Below are 16,722 nucleotides of genomic sequence, written 5' to 3' on the forward strand. Positions count from 1 at the left end.
CTGTTTTGGATCACTTGCCTTCAGACTTTGACACTTCAAAGTTAACAGTTGGGCTGTTGGGTTTTTTTTTCTATTGTAACAGAAATGACTATGTGTTTACATGTAACACATACAAGTTTTAACTGCTTTTATTAGCTACTGCATCACTTCCCTTTTACTGTTCTTACATTTCTAGAACATGTATCTTTTATTTAAAAAGTGCATAAGCAATATGGAAAGCTAACTTGGACAGGGAAACAGGGATGTGTAAAGTGCATTTACCCTCTGAAGATGCAAAGTCTGAATTCTTTATTGAAATGATTAGTATGTCCTGCTTACACTAAGGAGTAAACTAAGGAAAAGTGTTTAAAATATTTTGTCCTGATCAGTAGTTCGTCTATGTAATAAGTAGTTTCTCCCAAAGTTTCAATAATTTAAAAGCATGAGAAATAACCTACATTAAAAAGCAATGGCTATTAAAGAAGTACAACATGGAAGTTTTGGGTTTGGAATAAATGATTATGGAGAAATGTTTATTTCATAAACAAATCTTTAATTTTAGAAATTAGATAACTGCCTAACACTCAAACAACACTGGGACTAGTACCTCTTCCCTAAACCCTGTGAAAGCAGGGAATGCTAATATCCAGGGGAACTGCTCTTTAGCATAACAGCCTTGGCACTGCAATAATTAAACAAAATTATAAATTATTTAATTCTCATCTCATGTCTCTCCTATAAATACCACCCATTTAAGCTATAAGCTGCAAAAGTGTGTGGAGTCTGTTCCCTTGGGCATCTGTTTTGAAGAAGTGACATTTTTATCAGCCTAAACTTGCATATTCTGGTTGTATAATATCATGAGGTGAGGAAAGGCAGAAATAGAAATAGCACAGGGTAAGGATACCCTGAGCTCATCACAGTGAACTGGCATGTGGAGGAATCTGACATGTTTACACTCCAGTGAGGTAAGTACAGGGCTAAGCATGAGATGCTGATTTCTAATTCACCGGATGTCTCTGCATAACTTTACTGCTTTTGCAAACACAGCTTTCTAAAAGTTTTTACTTCACTCACCCCTTCCTCTTACAGAGGACAGCACTATGTAACTTGTTCAAAAAGCTGTGGCTGGTAGCTGGTTATAAAAGATTTTGATTTAAAAAAAAAAAAGAAAGCTGGCAAGAAAACTTATCTTGGAATAGATCCCACTGTCAAACTTACTTTCAAAAAGAATCTGCATCTAAGGGCGAAAGCAGTAAGCAGCTCTTGAATGCATCTCTTGTGTTTGCTCAAGGTAAAAGTCCTCATTTTCAGCTTTTGTCCTAATAGCTTACAATTGTGTTTATTTTTTTCACACCGAATCATCTATTACCTTGCAAGTTTCAGATTTGTATCTGGCTTACACATTTTAATGTGTACACACACCTTGTGTTGCTTAGACTCTTCAAGGCTAAAAAGAGTAACAAAGCTTAAGTTAAAAGAGGGAATTGTCTATCCCAAACATTTCCTGTCTCTTCTATTCCTTGTGAAAACCAGTGTAAATAGCTTTTAAAAAAATTACAGCCTTTTTAAAGGCCTTAGGATATTCTCATGGAGTTATTACTTTAACCTGTACCCACACACAGCTAAGAGAAACGGGATGTATTGACTGTGGTTGCAGAAGGCTGCTGGACAGACAGGGTCACATAAGCTCTTTTGACTAGATGATGCATTCTAAAACAAGGTGTCAGTAACAGTTCTGTAATAAACAGGAGTCTTCCGGTAAAGCTGACTTCTAAGTGCTCTTAATTTTTAGAGAACTTCTTTAAACGTTAACATTACAAAGTGATAGCATGACTCTTAACAGAAACCTGCCTTGAACCTTCTGCTGAAAACACTTTTTCTGGTTTTATATACCACAAAGCTAACTTCATAAAGCTCTCTGAACTCGGCTGAGATGCTATGTAAAACCATTTTTAGAGGATCAAATCAAGGTCACAGAAATTGTGAAGTAAAAATATTAAACCTAGAAAAGGCTAATGCCATACCCAGTTTCTGCTTTATGGTAGAGCTCTAGTTACCGCTACAGTTTAAGTACCTGTAGGCAGAGTATCTCTTTCACTTTGAAAGTAACATTTATTTTCCAATTTGTGACACTCTAAGTCCACAGATTAAGGCTCAGTTTCATGCCTTTACACTCTTTGTACTTTTATAACCAGCTGTTTGTTAAAGACAGGCAGACATGCATTTTTCTTCATCTCTACATGCACAACTACCATTTGATGGCAATGTGAATTCAGCAAATAGATTGAGGGCTGAAGCAATGGTCTTGTATCAGTCTTAATTCACTGAGGGAGAAAGAAATTTACACCGAAAATATGCACTCAAGTTGTAAGACATGACTATGTCACAGCTGTGAGTACAGACCTTTAAAATTATACAACTATTTCTGCGCCTGCCTTCCTGTCTAAAATGGTGCTAGTTCTCACTTCACTTTATTTTTCTGGGATGGAAAACAGGTAAGAGCTTGATGGTGGAAGGGAACTTTCGAAGTGGGAGATGCCCTCCTTTCCTATTATCGGTATGAATGTTCGTTATTAGTGGCTAAGTGTCTTTCACATAGAATCAAAAGGTATTGCCAAGTCTTTCACAGACTCACAGCAACTGTAGACCCTCTTTGAAAAAATCTAGATTTGCAACTCTTTCTGGTACTACGCAGTGTGCAATTTAACTTGCTGTCATATAGATACACTTGTATTGACATTTGCTGATGGCAGAGTTCAGCATTGAGTGTAACTTAACTTAATATGCTGCATGCCTGTCATTTTATTCCTCCAATCCCTGAAAGGTTGTTATGTCTGATCTTTACTAGAATATTCAAAACATACACTCAAAATCCATTTAGAAAAGAGTGGAAAGGTGCTATACTTTTTATTTTAGTAGAATAAGATAAAATCCAATCTAAGGACAAAACCCAATGATCAAACTATTTTCCAGATGATAAAAGCTTATTAAAAATGTAAGAGCATACTTACAGGTGCATTGAATTAAGATTATACACAGTGTAGTCTACACATAGTCACTGCTTGAGTTAGTTATTTATCTTACTGAATTGCCATTCCTGTACAAAACGCAGGTCCCTGCAGAGTTGTATGCTTTATCATTATTATAAAATCAACTTCAAACAACATGTCTTCCAGCTATTATTCATGTGGGATAATGATACTGTGAAGAGATACTAACGCACATCTTCTTTTAAAACTAAGGTTTCAGGTGAGACCTTAACAGAGAGTTGGCAGAGTAAAGACCTCTCAGAAGGCTGAGGAGCAGCAGAACCTGACTTAAAGACAGGATGAAACTGTGTAGTTGGGAACACCGAAAGGAAAAGTAAAGTAACAGCTTCTCTGTTTTTGCAGAAGGCCCATTCAACCTGTTAAGCTACAGATGGAGCTGAAACCAAAGTCCTTCCTTCAGGTATCATATGTCTGTGGACTTTCACACCAACCTGTATTATCTCCATCTGTATTTTAGATCAACTAAACAAATTAACTGCAGTCTAAATACTCTGTGCTCAGACTAATCAGGCTTTAATCTCAGGTTTTAAGTAAACCCAAGTGCACGTTTCACAGATTAAAAAGTGGCCTCATGCACGAGTTTTGCTGACAGGTTTGTGCTCCAGGCTGATTCCAGCCAGGTCCAAAGATACCGTACTCCAAGTGGGCCTTACCACAGTGGCTTGAGCATCACATCTTTGGATAATAATTCACCTGTATTCCACTAGTTTGTAGTTTATGAAGAACAAATGCAGATTTTTTAAGAAATACACAGGTACACCCTGCGCTAGGCAGTAACTTGAACAGGAGCTGCCCTCACATTTTAATTGTAGGATCCAGGAAGACAGGTGGAGTAGAAGTTTATTGCTTCCTACAAATAAAAAATTAATTTCTATCACTTATTTTCTATTTGACAGAATCATATTCCTTAGAGTGATCTATTTCACATATTTCTAAATCTAGAAAGGATTACAGTAATCATCTAGCCTACTCTTTTAGAGAAACCAGGCGGATTTATTATGCTCCTTTATTCATTTTAAGTGTATTAATGTCCACTCATCTTCTTCCAGACACAATCTAGAAAGTCTCTGTGGCTATTTCCTTCCAACTTAACTTCTCTCTCTTGTCCTGGCCTAGGAAATACTTGATCATAATGATAGTAATAACTTGACATGCAAAAAACATCTTGTAATTTGTTAGAGGCCAGTAACATATGCTTTAATATACAAAAAGGAAAAAAAAAACACTCAAAATAGGGGAAAATGGGATATAATCTAGGTTTGGGTGTTACTTAGTAAACATTAATCTTAAATTCAGTTTAAAGCTTCTGATTCATTGCATAAGACGGATTAACTTTGTTTTAAATTTGTTATATCAATACATGAAGCACATGAAAAAAATCAAGCACTCAAAATTTGTTACTTAAATCTCCAGAAGCCAGATAAAGCCATTCTTACACAGATCCATTCAGCTGCATCTGCTGTAAAGTCTCTTCAGAATTACAGAATAAGCAGGTCTAACAGCTTTGATGGTAATGAACACTGAAAAAAGCCATTCCTGAGGTAGCACTATTAATCAAGCCACACTTGGCTACTACGAGTCATTGTGTTAATTGCAAGGTTTCACCTGACAATCAGCTAGCAGGTTCTGCTGATTGAGATGAATCTTTTAATGATAGCTTGGGTGATTATCTTCAATCTGTATTTACAGATTGCTTAGGCTGCTTGACTGAAGGAATTACTGACGAAAAAGTTGTAACTGAGGTTGGGATTGTTTCCTACGAATGAGAATGATACAGGGCAGAACACAAAATCTGCAGCCCTCGGCTTCTGCTCCTTCTATGGCAGGAGTACTGCAGGCTCAGCCAGCTGGCAGCAGGCTGCAAATCTGCTCATGACTAGCAAGTCAAGAACCATTCATGCTAGTTGGTAAATAAGTGCCAAAAGAGCACAACCGCTTCATCTTTGAAAATGAAAGGTACACCAAAGTATTTTAAATCCAGATATTCAGAGTTTTTATCTTGCTTTATCGAAAGCAGCTGTTGGGGAATACCATTTAAATCCACTGAAAATATTGTTTCCTAGATGTTGCAAATAGTAGAAACCTTTTGCATTGAAAGCAGACAGTAAGGTCCACAGGAATGACCTGCAAGTGCCCTTTATGTCCATTCACACCTAATTTTTGTGAAAATAGTAAGTATATGGTAATAATGACGATTTATTCTATGATAAGTTCTTCAAGGGCCTGCCAACTGCCTCTAATTCTCTGCTCTGGCACATGAACAATTAAAGCAATTTTTAAAAAAAATTAATTTTTTTGTTAACTGATAGAGAGATAAAACTCCACTTTTTCTAGAACTTTCAGAAGGGTCCCCAAATAAAGGTCAAGCTTAAGGTAGTCAAGGTTCAGGAAAATATTTATTCTGATTACAAAGAAAACAAATCAATTCCCACTTATTCCCTGCAATAAGAATTAATGAATGTAACTCTACTCAAATTGTAAAATACCATGAAACATATACATCTCGTGTACGTGGCCATGAGGTTAACATACATGGCAATCACAACCTCTCACCTAAAGCACTGTTTGCAATTGTGGGAAAACAAAGGATAATGTGGAGGTGAGAGAAGCACTGTTCCTCAGATTTAGCTTAGCCCTTGACACAAAGAGCAGCCATGAAGCGGCTATGAAGCAGTTTGCCGATCCCAAGAATGGAATGCAGTTGCCATGGGTAAGGCCCACCTTGGCCAGGCAGAATGTACTGTGTCTCTGAAACGGAGAACGGGGTAACACGAAGGTATTTCAGCCCTTCTCCATAATCAAGATAACAATGGGCTGCTACGATAAACCACATAGCTGCTATCAAGAAAGATGGATCGCAACTGCTGTGCCAGCAAAGATGGTGAAATTGTGTCCTTTAGCTGAACTTTGCTCATTATAATGTCATCATAATTCGAAAGCACAGCTCCATCCCAAAGGCTACCCGCCTCCAAGGTGCAACCACTGGGCATGCGCCCTGTGTTTTAACACCTGTACCTTTAAATGTGAAGCAAGAGATTTTTAATCCAATCAGAATAAAAAGAATGTGTGACTACAATCACTCAAACCCCACCTAAAACCATAGAAACAATATAAAAAGTGGTGAATGAAAGAGGGATTTGGCGGAACAGAAGACCACCGTCAAAACTTTGGGATCAGTAGACAGGCTGAACCGATCTTCTCCCTCCTCCCCATAGGGACGCCTACTGGGTAAGAGCTCCCTGTTTTGTGCACTTCAATACTAACATCAGCCTAGCTATGAATAATCATTAGTGTTTAGGTTTGTTTGTGTGTTTAGTGTTTGTTTTAAATCCATTTCGCAGTCAATACTCATCACCGGTATCATTTGAACCTGTATTTTGTCACAAATCTACACAATAAATTATATTGTTGATTTAATACTGAAGGGATTTGTCTTAGTGTTGCTGCTAGTGAGGGTCCCTGAATAGGTCAGGCGAATATCCTCCAATCCTGTGGGCTACCAAGAGGGACTTTGGTTTCAGTGACACAGCCAGCGTGAGCCTGGCAGGCCAGCCAAGTTGTAAAGAACCCCAAGGAGGTTCCTCCTCTCCCTAACAGGAGTGTGGTAGGCCGGTTGGGTGTCAGGATTTTGTCCTTCTTGGGAAGCTGGTGGACTGGCCAAATTGTAAAGGGTTTGGGAAACCCCCTTCCAGGTCAGGAATTTTAATACTCAGCTCTATATATCTTCCTGGCCCCTTTTCCTGACAGCAGTACATCCACTTTTCAGGATGTAACACTACTTTACCAGGTATCTCGCTCTGAAGCATCATATCTGTTAACCCCTTTGGGTAAGGTTAAACAAACATTCTTGGATATAAGAAAGATTTCCTGTTCAGTAATTAATTACTCAGATTACAATGATATCTGTTAAATCGTTCTCCCATGGGTGGGCTGCTAACATTCCAGAACTTCATTAAGAACATGGAAATTTGTCAGCTGTGCAAAGGAGGAGATTTGTCTTGTTCTCCACACATTGGAGATGGCAGGCCTGAAACCGTAATTACATACAGGGAAAGGCTGTGCCTGGTGTGGCAATTCACGTTTTCAGGTTGAGAATAAAATCTACTCAGTGCTCTTCACAGGTACAAAATAATGCTGAGCTTGTCTCTGTGGTGTTTCAGCATGAGATGGGGATGCTCTCAGTCATTAAGTTATCCTTGGGAACAGACACTTATGACTACGGAAATTCAATAGATGGGAACTTAAGGAACATGACTGATCAAAGATTCTTTATGTCAGAAATCTACATTTATTCTTTACTCACCAGAAAGATGCCCTTAATGTCTTCTTGTCAGTTATCTGCTAAGGAACTTAGCCCATTTTCTGAGCTCTGCTGGTATTCAAGGAACACGTATCATCAGATGCTTAGTACCATGTACTACCTAACCAACACTGGCAGAGGAACAGACATATGTCAGCATGTGTATCCTCGTGGAATCTTACTTCCATCTTCTTAGTGAAGCAGATCTCCATGTGCTATCTTCATCACCATCTCACATCTCTTACTGAAACTGTCTCACCTTTTATAAACGAACTGCTACTTTTTATCGTAGAACAAGGAGGAAAAGATTCTCCAGCCTCAGTGCTCTACAATAATAGGGCAGGTTTCTATTCAAACATAGATCTTCATGTTTCATATATAATAGCAAAGTCATTAGAACACACAAATGTAACAAGTCACAGATGCACAAACTCACTCTGGCCATCTGCTGAGCAGCATTCAGCATCAGCATCCTCGTTGGATCAGGCCCTAGGGTTAGAAGAATAAGGGAATGACCAAAGCAGGAGGACACATTAGCTTCCTAGCATCAGGAGTTACTGGTTTTATGCATCCCCACTAACAGAGGAACATAAAAGAGATTTGGGATACCCACGAAGTTAGGAAGCAGCACCCAAGACAATGTGCTGAGATGCCTGTAAAGCTTAAAACATCAGACTCCTAAGTGCATTTTGGAAAGGGCAAATTTTCCCTTTCTAAGGATGGAGCACTCTAATCTTTTCATACTGAGACTAAAGGCTTCGGTAGTTCTATATTGTTCAGTGATTTTGCTATTTTCTGTGAGAAATGCTTCAGAAACACTTATATAAGGTGGTCTATTATATAACCAGATTGCCTCAACTTCTGGTATGCATTTGAAGTTCTTCCCAAATGCCAAGTCTGGGAAAAAAAAAAAAAAAAAAAAAAAAAAAACACAGCAAAAAAGCAAAAAAAAAATTTCTTCCCAAAAGCCAAGTCTGGGAAAAAAAAAAAAAAAAAAAAAAAATCACAGCTACAAAGCAGAGCATAACGGTTAAGTAGGACACTGATTGACATGCTATGAACATGCCATGAATAGCAAAGACTGACCAAAGGTACATAAATTACAATTATAAATGACAGTTGGAATATTTATCTGGCATTAGCACTTGCATTTGTCATACTGAAGCACTACATCATTGTTATACAAGTATGAATTTATGCAAGATCAAACTTCTACTCTCAACTCTGAAAGGGACTTGATTTTTCAAATTAAGTTACAGGGTTATAGCTCCATTCTTGAATGTGATTGGAGATGTTAGCTCAGCTCCACTGAGCATATTGACACATGGGCTCTTGCCTAAACCTCTTTGTGATTCAGCAACCAGCCATCCCTGTGACAGAAACCCCTGAGAGCCCAATACAGTAGCCTGCCCAAAACACAGCAGTGTTAACACAGAGCACACCTCAAGGCGACTTTCAATTAAACACCCCTTCAAGGAGACTGAATTCATGGTGCTCCATTGTTGCAGCAACAGCAGTTGCTCTGAAGTATAACATCTAAGTTGTAAAGACTCCTCAATCAGAAGAAATTCAAATTCACATTATAACAAGAAAAGGCCATCAGAAAAAGGTTGTACAGAGACTGTGCTTCCTCATCCTGAAGATGGGAAACCATCTTGTAAATGAATATTTATGTGGCAGAAGAAAGAATACAGGGAACATGACAATAGCCTGTTGATGAGAATGCTCCCTGAAGTAGTGAGACACCTGGATACAAATCCCAATTTCTCATGTCTCTTCCTGAATTTTACTGGGGAGAAATAGTAGAATGGACATCTAGCTCGAGGGTTGAATCATGAAACTTGCAGAGAGACAGGCACCATACTTCAGTCTATAGTAAAATTTTGAAGTGTCTGCTTTTGCCAATCTAAGTGTGTGCTGTCACAGCTGGATAATTTCCTGTGCCCTACTGCGTATTCCTGAACTCTGCTTTGTGTTGGTATTAGCAGCTGGGTGGCTGACTGTTTACTCACACTCTGAAAAAAGAAGATTGGTTTTCAGCCAGACCAGCAAGCTCACCCATTTTTTGGAGCTGCACCATCACCAAAAGCAATTGCATAACTCAAGAGAGAATGCGTATCAGAGGATGCAGGTAGTACCACCCTTACTGGGGCATCAAAATCTTTATCCACCTTTATCCAGATGATAGAAAATGCTTGAAACACAACCTTGTCTTCAGCACTTCAAGACTAGCTAATTGTTCTCTGTTCAGTATCGTTGCTTCATGTGGATTTTATTACCACTGCTGTAACTGCAAGCCTCGGAGCAACATTCACGGGAATGCGGATGGTATTCTATACATACCTGAGGGCTTTGATGCACACTCCCCAAACAAACAGCTGCAGTCAAATTGCCCTGGAGCTGTTCGTAACTGCTCTTTGATCATAAGTTATAAATCCCACAGCAGAGCCAGTGGAAACGGGTGCAGGCAGATGCTATTCTCAGTGCAAAGTGCAGATCGAGGTCAGAGAGGTTAAACTGGCATGAAGCTGTTCGGGTGAAAACATACGCTCTGGTTTGCCAGTGCTGGTACAGGAACAGTAAGCTCCAGCACAGAGATACAGCAGGCAGGGAGAAGTAGCACTGCAAAGATGAGTTGAAGGCTGTTAACATCCTTAAGCCCATGTGGCAAAGTGATGTTACACCATAAGAACCAATTTTGTGGGGCTAGCACTTGCACTAAGCAGTGACAAATACTGTCACTGTAACTTGCTGAGAAGTGAGATCACAGCACTTTTCATGTTGACAGATTCATAAGAATGGGTATGGACTGACTTGAAATAGTTATGGTTCATTAACACTGCAACTACTCCAACGTAATTTATTTTCTACTTTATAACAAAAAAAAAATCTTCAGTAATAACCAAATTAGCAAATTACACTTGACTGCATAAGAATTAGACTTGTTTATAATACTTTTTACATTCACCCTTTTAATCTGCAATACTTTACTTCATCTATTACTGTAAATCCTTCAGAAGAAAAATCTTACTTAGATAAAGAATTGATATGCAACAAAAGTAGGAAGCTGTCAGTTCTATGTTGCTCTTCAAAGCTCAGGAAAAGTGCTGCAGATAAAAATACTGATTTATGGGAAGTTTCAGTTCCTTTATACTACTCTATGTATTAGCCTGCCAACCCAACCTTCATCCTCACAGATAATCTATGATAATTTGCCTTGGAGTTTTCTTGTAACAATGAATATCCAGGAGCAGTATTAAGCTAGCAGCACAACCATTTTTATTTTCAAATATCCCGTCACATTGCATTTAATAAATAACCATGTATACCATCAAGTAGCTACTTATGAACAATAAGCATTCATGAGCTAGCTAAATCTGTAGCACTGTGACCTGCTTCTCAGTTTGCCTAACTGCTTGCTCAACTGTCAAAAACACAACTTCTGTAGCCAGAATTTAAATCACTAACTTGCTATCAGTTAATTCAGGAAAATACAGTATTGTCTACTATTTTTTGTACAAAAAACCCCAGTTAAGTCCCCCCTCTCTCCCTCCCACCAAAAAAGGTAGACAGTAGGCTTCTCAGACATCAAGAGAAATTACTAACTGCTTGAGCAATTATACCACCTTTAAGAAGTTTTAACATACAGGACTTGGAACCTCACCACCAAACAGAATCATAGAATGGTTTGGGTTGGAAGGGACCTTCAAAGGTCATCTAGTCCAACACCCCTCCAGGGAGCAGGGACAGCTTCAACTCCATCAGGTTACCCAGAGCCCCATCCAACCTGACCTGGAATGTTTCCAGGGACAGGCTATCAACCACCTCCCTGGGCAACCTGTTCCAGTGTTTCACCACCCTCATTGTAAAAAACTTATTCTTTAGTCTAAGTCTTCTCTCTTTTAGTTTAAAACCATCACCCCTTGTCCTAGTACAGCAGGCTCTGCTATAAAGTCTGTCCCTATCTCTTTCACACGCCCTCTAAGTATTTAAAGGCTGCAGTAAGGTCTCCCCAGAGCCTTCTCCAGGCTGAACAACCCCAACTCTCTCAGGCTTTCTTCATATCAGAGGTGCTCCATCTCCCTGATCATTTTTGTGGCCCTCCTCTGGACCTGCTCCAACAGGTCCAGGTATTTCCTGTGCTGAGGACTCCAGAGCTGGATACAGTACTCCAGGTGGGGTGTCACTAGAGCACAATAAAGGGAGGCAATCACCTACCTCAACTAGCTTGCCACACTTGCTCTGATGCAGCCCAGGATACAGTTGGCTTTCTGGGCTGTGAGTGCGCATTGCTGGCTCATGTCCAGCCTTTCATCCACCAGTACCCCCAAGTCCTTCTCAGCAGGGCTGCTCCCAATCCCTTCATCCCACAGCCTGTAGTGACATCAAGGTGCAGGACCTTGCATTGGCCTTGTTGAACCTCATGAGGGTCACATGGGCCCACTTCTCCAGGTTGTCCAGGTCCCTCTGGATGGCATCCCATCCTTCAGGTGTGTCAACTGCATCACTCAGCTTGGGGTCATCTGCAAACTTGGTAAGGGTGCACGCAAAGACTACTTGGAAGATAATAATACAAGACGCTCTACATCATGCACGAAGTAAACTCCAGAAGGAAAATTAACCAAGAAAGTTGAACCTGCATGGGTATAGTCAGCATGTGTAAAGCAAGCTGTTATAATGACACAGGTCATTGTAATGAGATATACATATATAGGACAGCAACAAGAAAGCAAGTTAACATGGAGAAAACATTTATAAAACAAGAAACTACACATTTGAAGAAAGCATAAAGTACCATTAACAGCAAAAGAACAAGAAAAAACCTACCAGTATTCTCTGGATTTCAGAGGTGGGAGGTAGGAACAGGAGTATGCCTACAGATGGAAGACGGCTTTAGACAGACCAGAGATTACTTTAAAAATAGTTGTGGTTTGTAACAAGTATAAGCAATATATCCGTTTGGTTTGGAGGGGATTTAGTGAAATAGCTTCAGCAGTATGTGATGCTAGCCCTTAACAAAAGTTATCCTAAAACCTACTTTAAGACTGAGATGAAATTACTTTGCATGGGGCAGGAGTGAGGGAAGGGATGCAGAAGAATTTGAGTGACAAGTGAAAAGAACCTGCCTAAACCCCTTGTTTATCCTGCAGAGCTGAAGAGAATCTAATTCGTCAGGGTCCTGTGCAACAGCAGAGAACCTATACAGCAATTTCAGTGAAGGCTGTGAGTAAAATGAATGCAGTAACACAGCCTGTGGAAATGAACATGAAGGCAAACATTCTTCAGACTTCCAAACAATGAACCATCCAGATCCTAAAATTCTATGTAAGAAAAATTAGTTTATATTTCCCATTTCAGTTTTGCAATTACAAGTCTATATAATATTATGGTTGCGTAACATAATATTATGAAATACTACTGTAACATGTAAATATGTTATTTCATTTATTTTACAATAGATCAAATGTACAGAAAAATTTACAAAGACCTGCCAATGTTTGACAAAAAGCACACCTAAGTGAGACCACGTGCATTTGTGAATTCAGGTTACTTAACCTTCAACAGAGTAAACATTTTGATCTTGTAACAATGAACACAAAGAACTGGAGTGTCATGAGCATCACAGCACATTCTTTCAGTTCAGTTAGCCTGACAGTCTCTGGAGACTTAATACAGCCTGCAAATGCTGTTGGAAAACACTCTTACTGGAGTGTCATGAGCATCACAGCACATTCTTTCAGTTCAGTTAGCCTGACAGTCTCTGGAGACTTAATACAGCCTGCAAATGCTGTTGGAAAACACTGTTTCACAAAAAGAGTTTCTCCTGTTGGGAGGGTTAGGTTCCATAACAATCTCTTTATGCTTGTCTTGGAAAAGTAACAGCTCTAGGTTCTTCCCATCTGTACATAAAAATATTCAAATAAGCCAGGACCACTGGATTTCTTGCTAAACTGAATTTCTTATTCCTCTAACAACAAATGCTAAGAAAGTAGAAATATAAAATGCAACTCAACTCCACAACTCACTGCTTTGTATATTTTACACAACACCAGCAATCAAAATAACAACTCAGCAATAAACAGAATTAGTGCTGAAATGTATTTTGGAGTCTGCCTGGAAAGTATGCTAAGGCTGAAAAGAAGAAACTTCCTGTTCATCCAACACATGAAAGTTCTTTCCACGCAGAGCTCACCATTTCTAACCAATAAAACCCCTGACATTTACAATACAATGTTTTTGTAAAGTTCTACCTGAGAAAAGTATAGTAAAAAAACCCTTTTCTTTAAAAGATTTTTCCCTACCCTATTAGGAGAAAAAGCAGTCACCAGTAAGAGGAATTCCCTGAACAAAAAGCACACTTTGAAGTTGCTATTGCTTTTCACAGGCTATCACCTGTCACTGTAAACATCAAGCTAATCACACCAAAAGAGCACCGCACCAGCAGGTGCATTTACCTACATTGATTCCAACTGTCAGAGGAAAAAAAAAAAGAAAATGAAAACACAGCTAATACTGTTAAATGCGCAAACATCTAAAAATGTTTGCTGCCTGACTCAGCAGCTTAAACAATAACAACAAAACTAGTTACAAAATACTGAGATTCTGCCACATCTGCTCCACAGTCATCTCAGTGATGTTCTTTTGCTGTAAATTTCATGGAACTTCTGTGGAGGAATGAACACACCCCACAGTGAGAACATCTGCAGTTCAGTTGTTTTAACCTACAAATACCAGTTGTACATTAGAGCTAGGGTAAATCTAACTGCATCACTGATGTCTCCTCACACACAGGGACTACAGATAATAGCACTGAAATCCTACATGTATTCTCTGCTTCAAAACAAAGAGGAAGAGAGTTGTTAACGAGTTACATGCAGTAACTAAACGCAAACAACAAATGCTAATAGAAGAATTGCCAAGTTAAAAAGCAATCAGCACCACTGCTGTTTTTACCCTGTGAAAATAGAGTCACTCCAGTTTATATAGATTCCATCTGAAAAACCAAACCTTGATTTTCTGAAAATCTGAATTATTCCTGACTGAGGCAGTTAACAGATGGAAGCACATAATTCAGTGGTAAGCTACAAATGGTGAAAAGACAGGTAAGTTTTCTACAATAAGGGCATACAAAACACTGTCAGGGTTCATACAGACTACTTTATTGAAGAACAACTCAGCACCATGCAAAAATCAGGGCATAGTTTTCTTTATTAGTCAGAATATTAAGCTAAGATTCTTTTTTGCGCTACACTGGTTGAAGTGATAATTTGGTAAGAAGTTTTAGAAATAGAAAAAAGTAGGCTAACTAGAAGCTAATGAACTTAAAACAAAACTGGATGTAAAAAAGCCTGTCCTGGTTTGAGTCAGAACAGAACTCACTCCGTTCAGTGATTTTCAGCTGCCTCTAGTGACTGCACCGTCTGAAGTTAACAGCATATTTTCACAGACAGCGTCTGCTTCAAGTGACAATGCTTGATGTTTACAGTTACTATCAGGAGTTGGTCTGCAGAAAGGCTCTTGCTTGTGTGCCACAGTGGGGTGCAGTAAGTAAGAGACAGCACCCAGAGAGGACCAATAAGGTGTTCCATCCCATCGACATCGTATTTGGTAAAGCTGAGGGATCACAACAGTCCAGCTCTTTCTCTCTTCTTCGATGGCTGCCATCTGAGGAGGACACTGCTCTGCCTTGGACCCCAATCCGTGCATTCCTGAATACAATTCCAGAACCCAGTTCCTGTCTGCTGCTGAGTCCAGGCTGGGACTTTCCCAGTGCCTGCCCACAGCATCAGTGGTGACAGTGACGTTGTTGCCCCCAGGAGAGTTGGGTTTGATACCAGTTTCATATGTATTTGTATATATTCCATTTTATTGTTCTTATTCTGATTAAAGCAGTTTTAGCTTTCCAGTCCATAAGTCTCTCTCCCTTATTCCCTTTCTCTTCCCCTTTGGGAAGGCTAGTGATAGTGACATGATTGCCATAAGGGGAGTTGGGTTCAGTACATATTTAATTTCATTATTATTGTTTTCATTAAAGCAGTGTTAGTTTTCTTTTCCAGTCCATAATTCTCTCCCTTATTCCTTTTCTCTTCCCCTTTGGGGAGTAAGGGGGTTTACTAGAGAGCATCTGTCATTGCCTAGTGGCTGGCGCAGCCCTAGGCCATGACAGAGTCCCACAACTTTAAGGTCAGGATGCATTCAACTGTATCACTAACTTGGAAATACATTCTATGTAGGGTTTTTGGTTGTTGGGTTTTTTTTGCTTTTTGTAGTAAAAAATTGCATAGTAAAAACTTAAACACAAAATCCCCCAACCTCAGCAGAAACTGCTGTAGAGCTTTTGCTTACATTTGGCAAAGGTTTGTATTTTAAGACAAAATATTAAACACGTTATTTTTTAAATTCAGAATTCTGATCATAATGACAGAAAGGTACATGTATAAATATTATAATTTAACATACTGCCAAATTAACAGTATATTAAAATCATTTACACAGACTCTTTCATTTATGATAACTAATCTAGCATCTCAAAGCAACCTACATTATTAAACCACATGTTTTAGTACATATGTCTCATGGAGACAAGTAGTTTTGTTCTCATATATAGCTGAGCTGGCCCTGCAGTACGTTAAAATTGTAACAATGACTTCAAGCACATTATCAGAGAGCACTCATCTTCTTTCAGCACAGGCACTCACAGCCTCTAGTGGCATACATCAGCGAGCACAGAGTGCCTCAAGCACCCTAGAAAGCAAGCCATGGATTGTTCACAACCTCCTTCAATAATGAATCCTGGTGGATTCAGCTGCAGCAGTTTGAGACACTACCACTCAGCTGCCAGTACTGAACCTTCCGCATTTACAATCCACAATGCTATCTTCAAAGTAACATTAATTGGGATTTTATTAATCTGTCTGCCCTTGAACTGAGTTATCTAAAGATACACAGCAGCCATGGCAGAAGGGTTGCAAGCAGGACAGGTAGAATACAGATATATTCAGTGAGCACTCATTTGAAAAAAGCTTGATGTGGCCTACAGTGAACTCTGTGCTGCAAGATGCTCTAAAAATCCAGTGACAGAAATGAATCCTCCAAATAAATGACTTTGTTGATGAAGTTCAACAGAATAGTCATCTTGAATGGCCTGCCACTTTGAATGTTTTTTGCCAGCTTTTAAAGATACCAACACAGAACATAAGGCAACAATCATTCCAAAACACAGTACACAAGCATCTGAACAGCCTTACTTATGATACATTGAGGTGTGTTTTTATTACCCAATTATAAGTAGACAAAGAATAATTAAAGCGTTTGTGACAAAACATGCTCATTTTACTTGCTCCCCCCCTTTAACTTTTCCCAGTTCGTGTTTAGCAAAGCATCAATCAA

Source organism: Buceros rhinoceros, unplaced genomic scaffold, assembly GCF_000710305.1.
Source record: "Buceros rhinoceros silvestris isolate BGI_N320 unplaced genomic scaffold, ASM71030v1 scaffold1187, whole genome shotgun sequence".
Classification (NCBI taxonomy): domain Eukaryota; kingdom Metazoa; phylum Chordata; class Aves; order Bucerotiformes; family Bucerotidae; genus Buceros; species Buceros rhinoceros.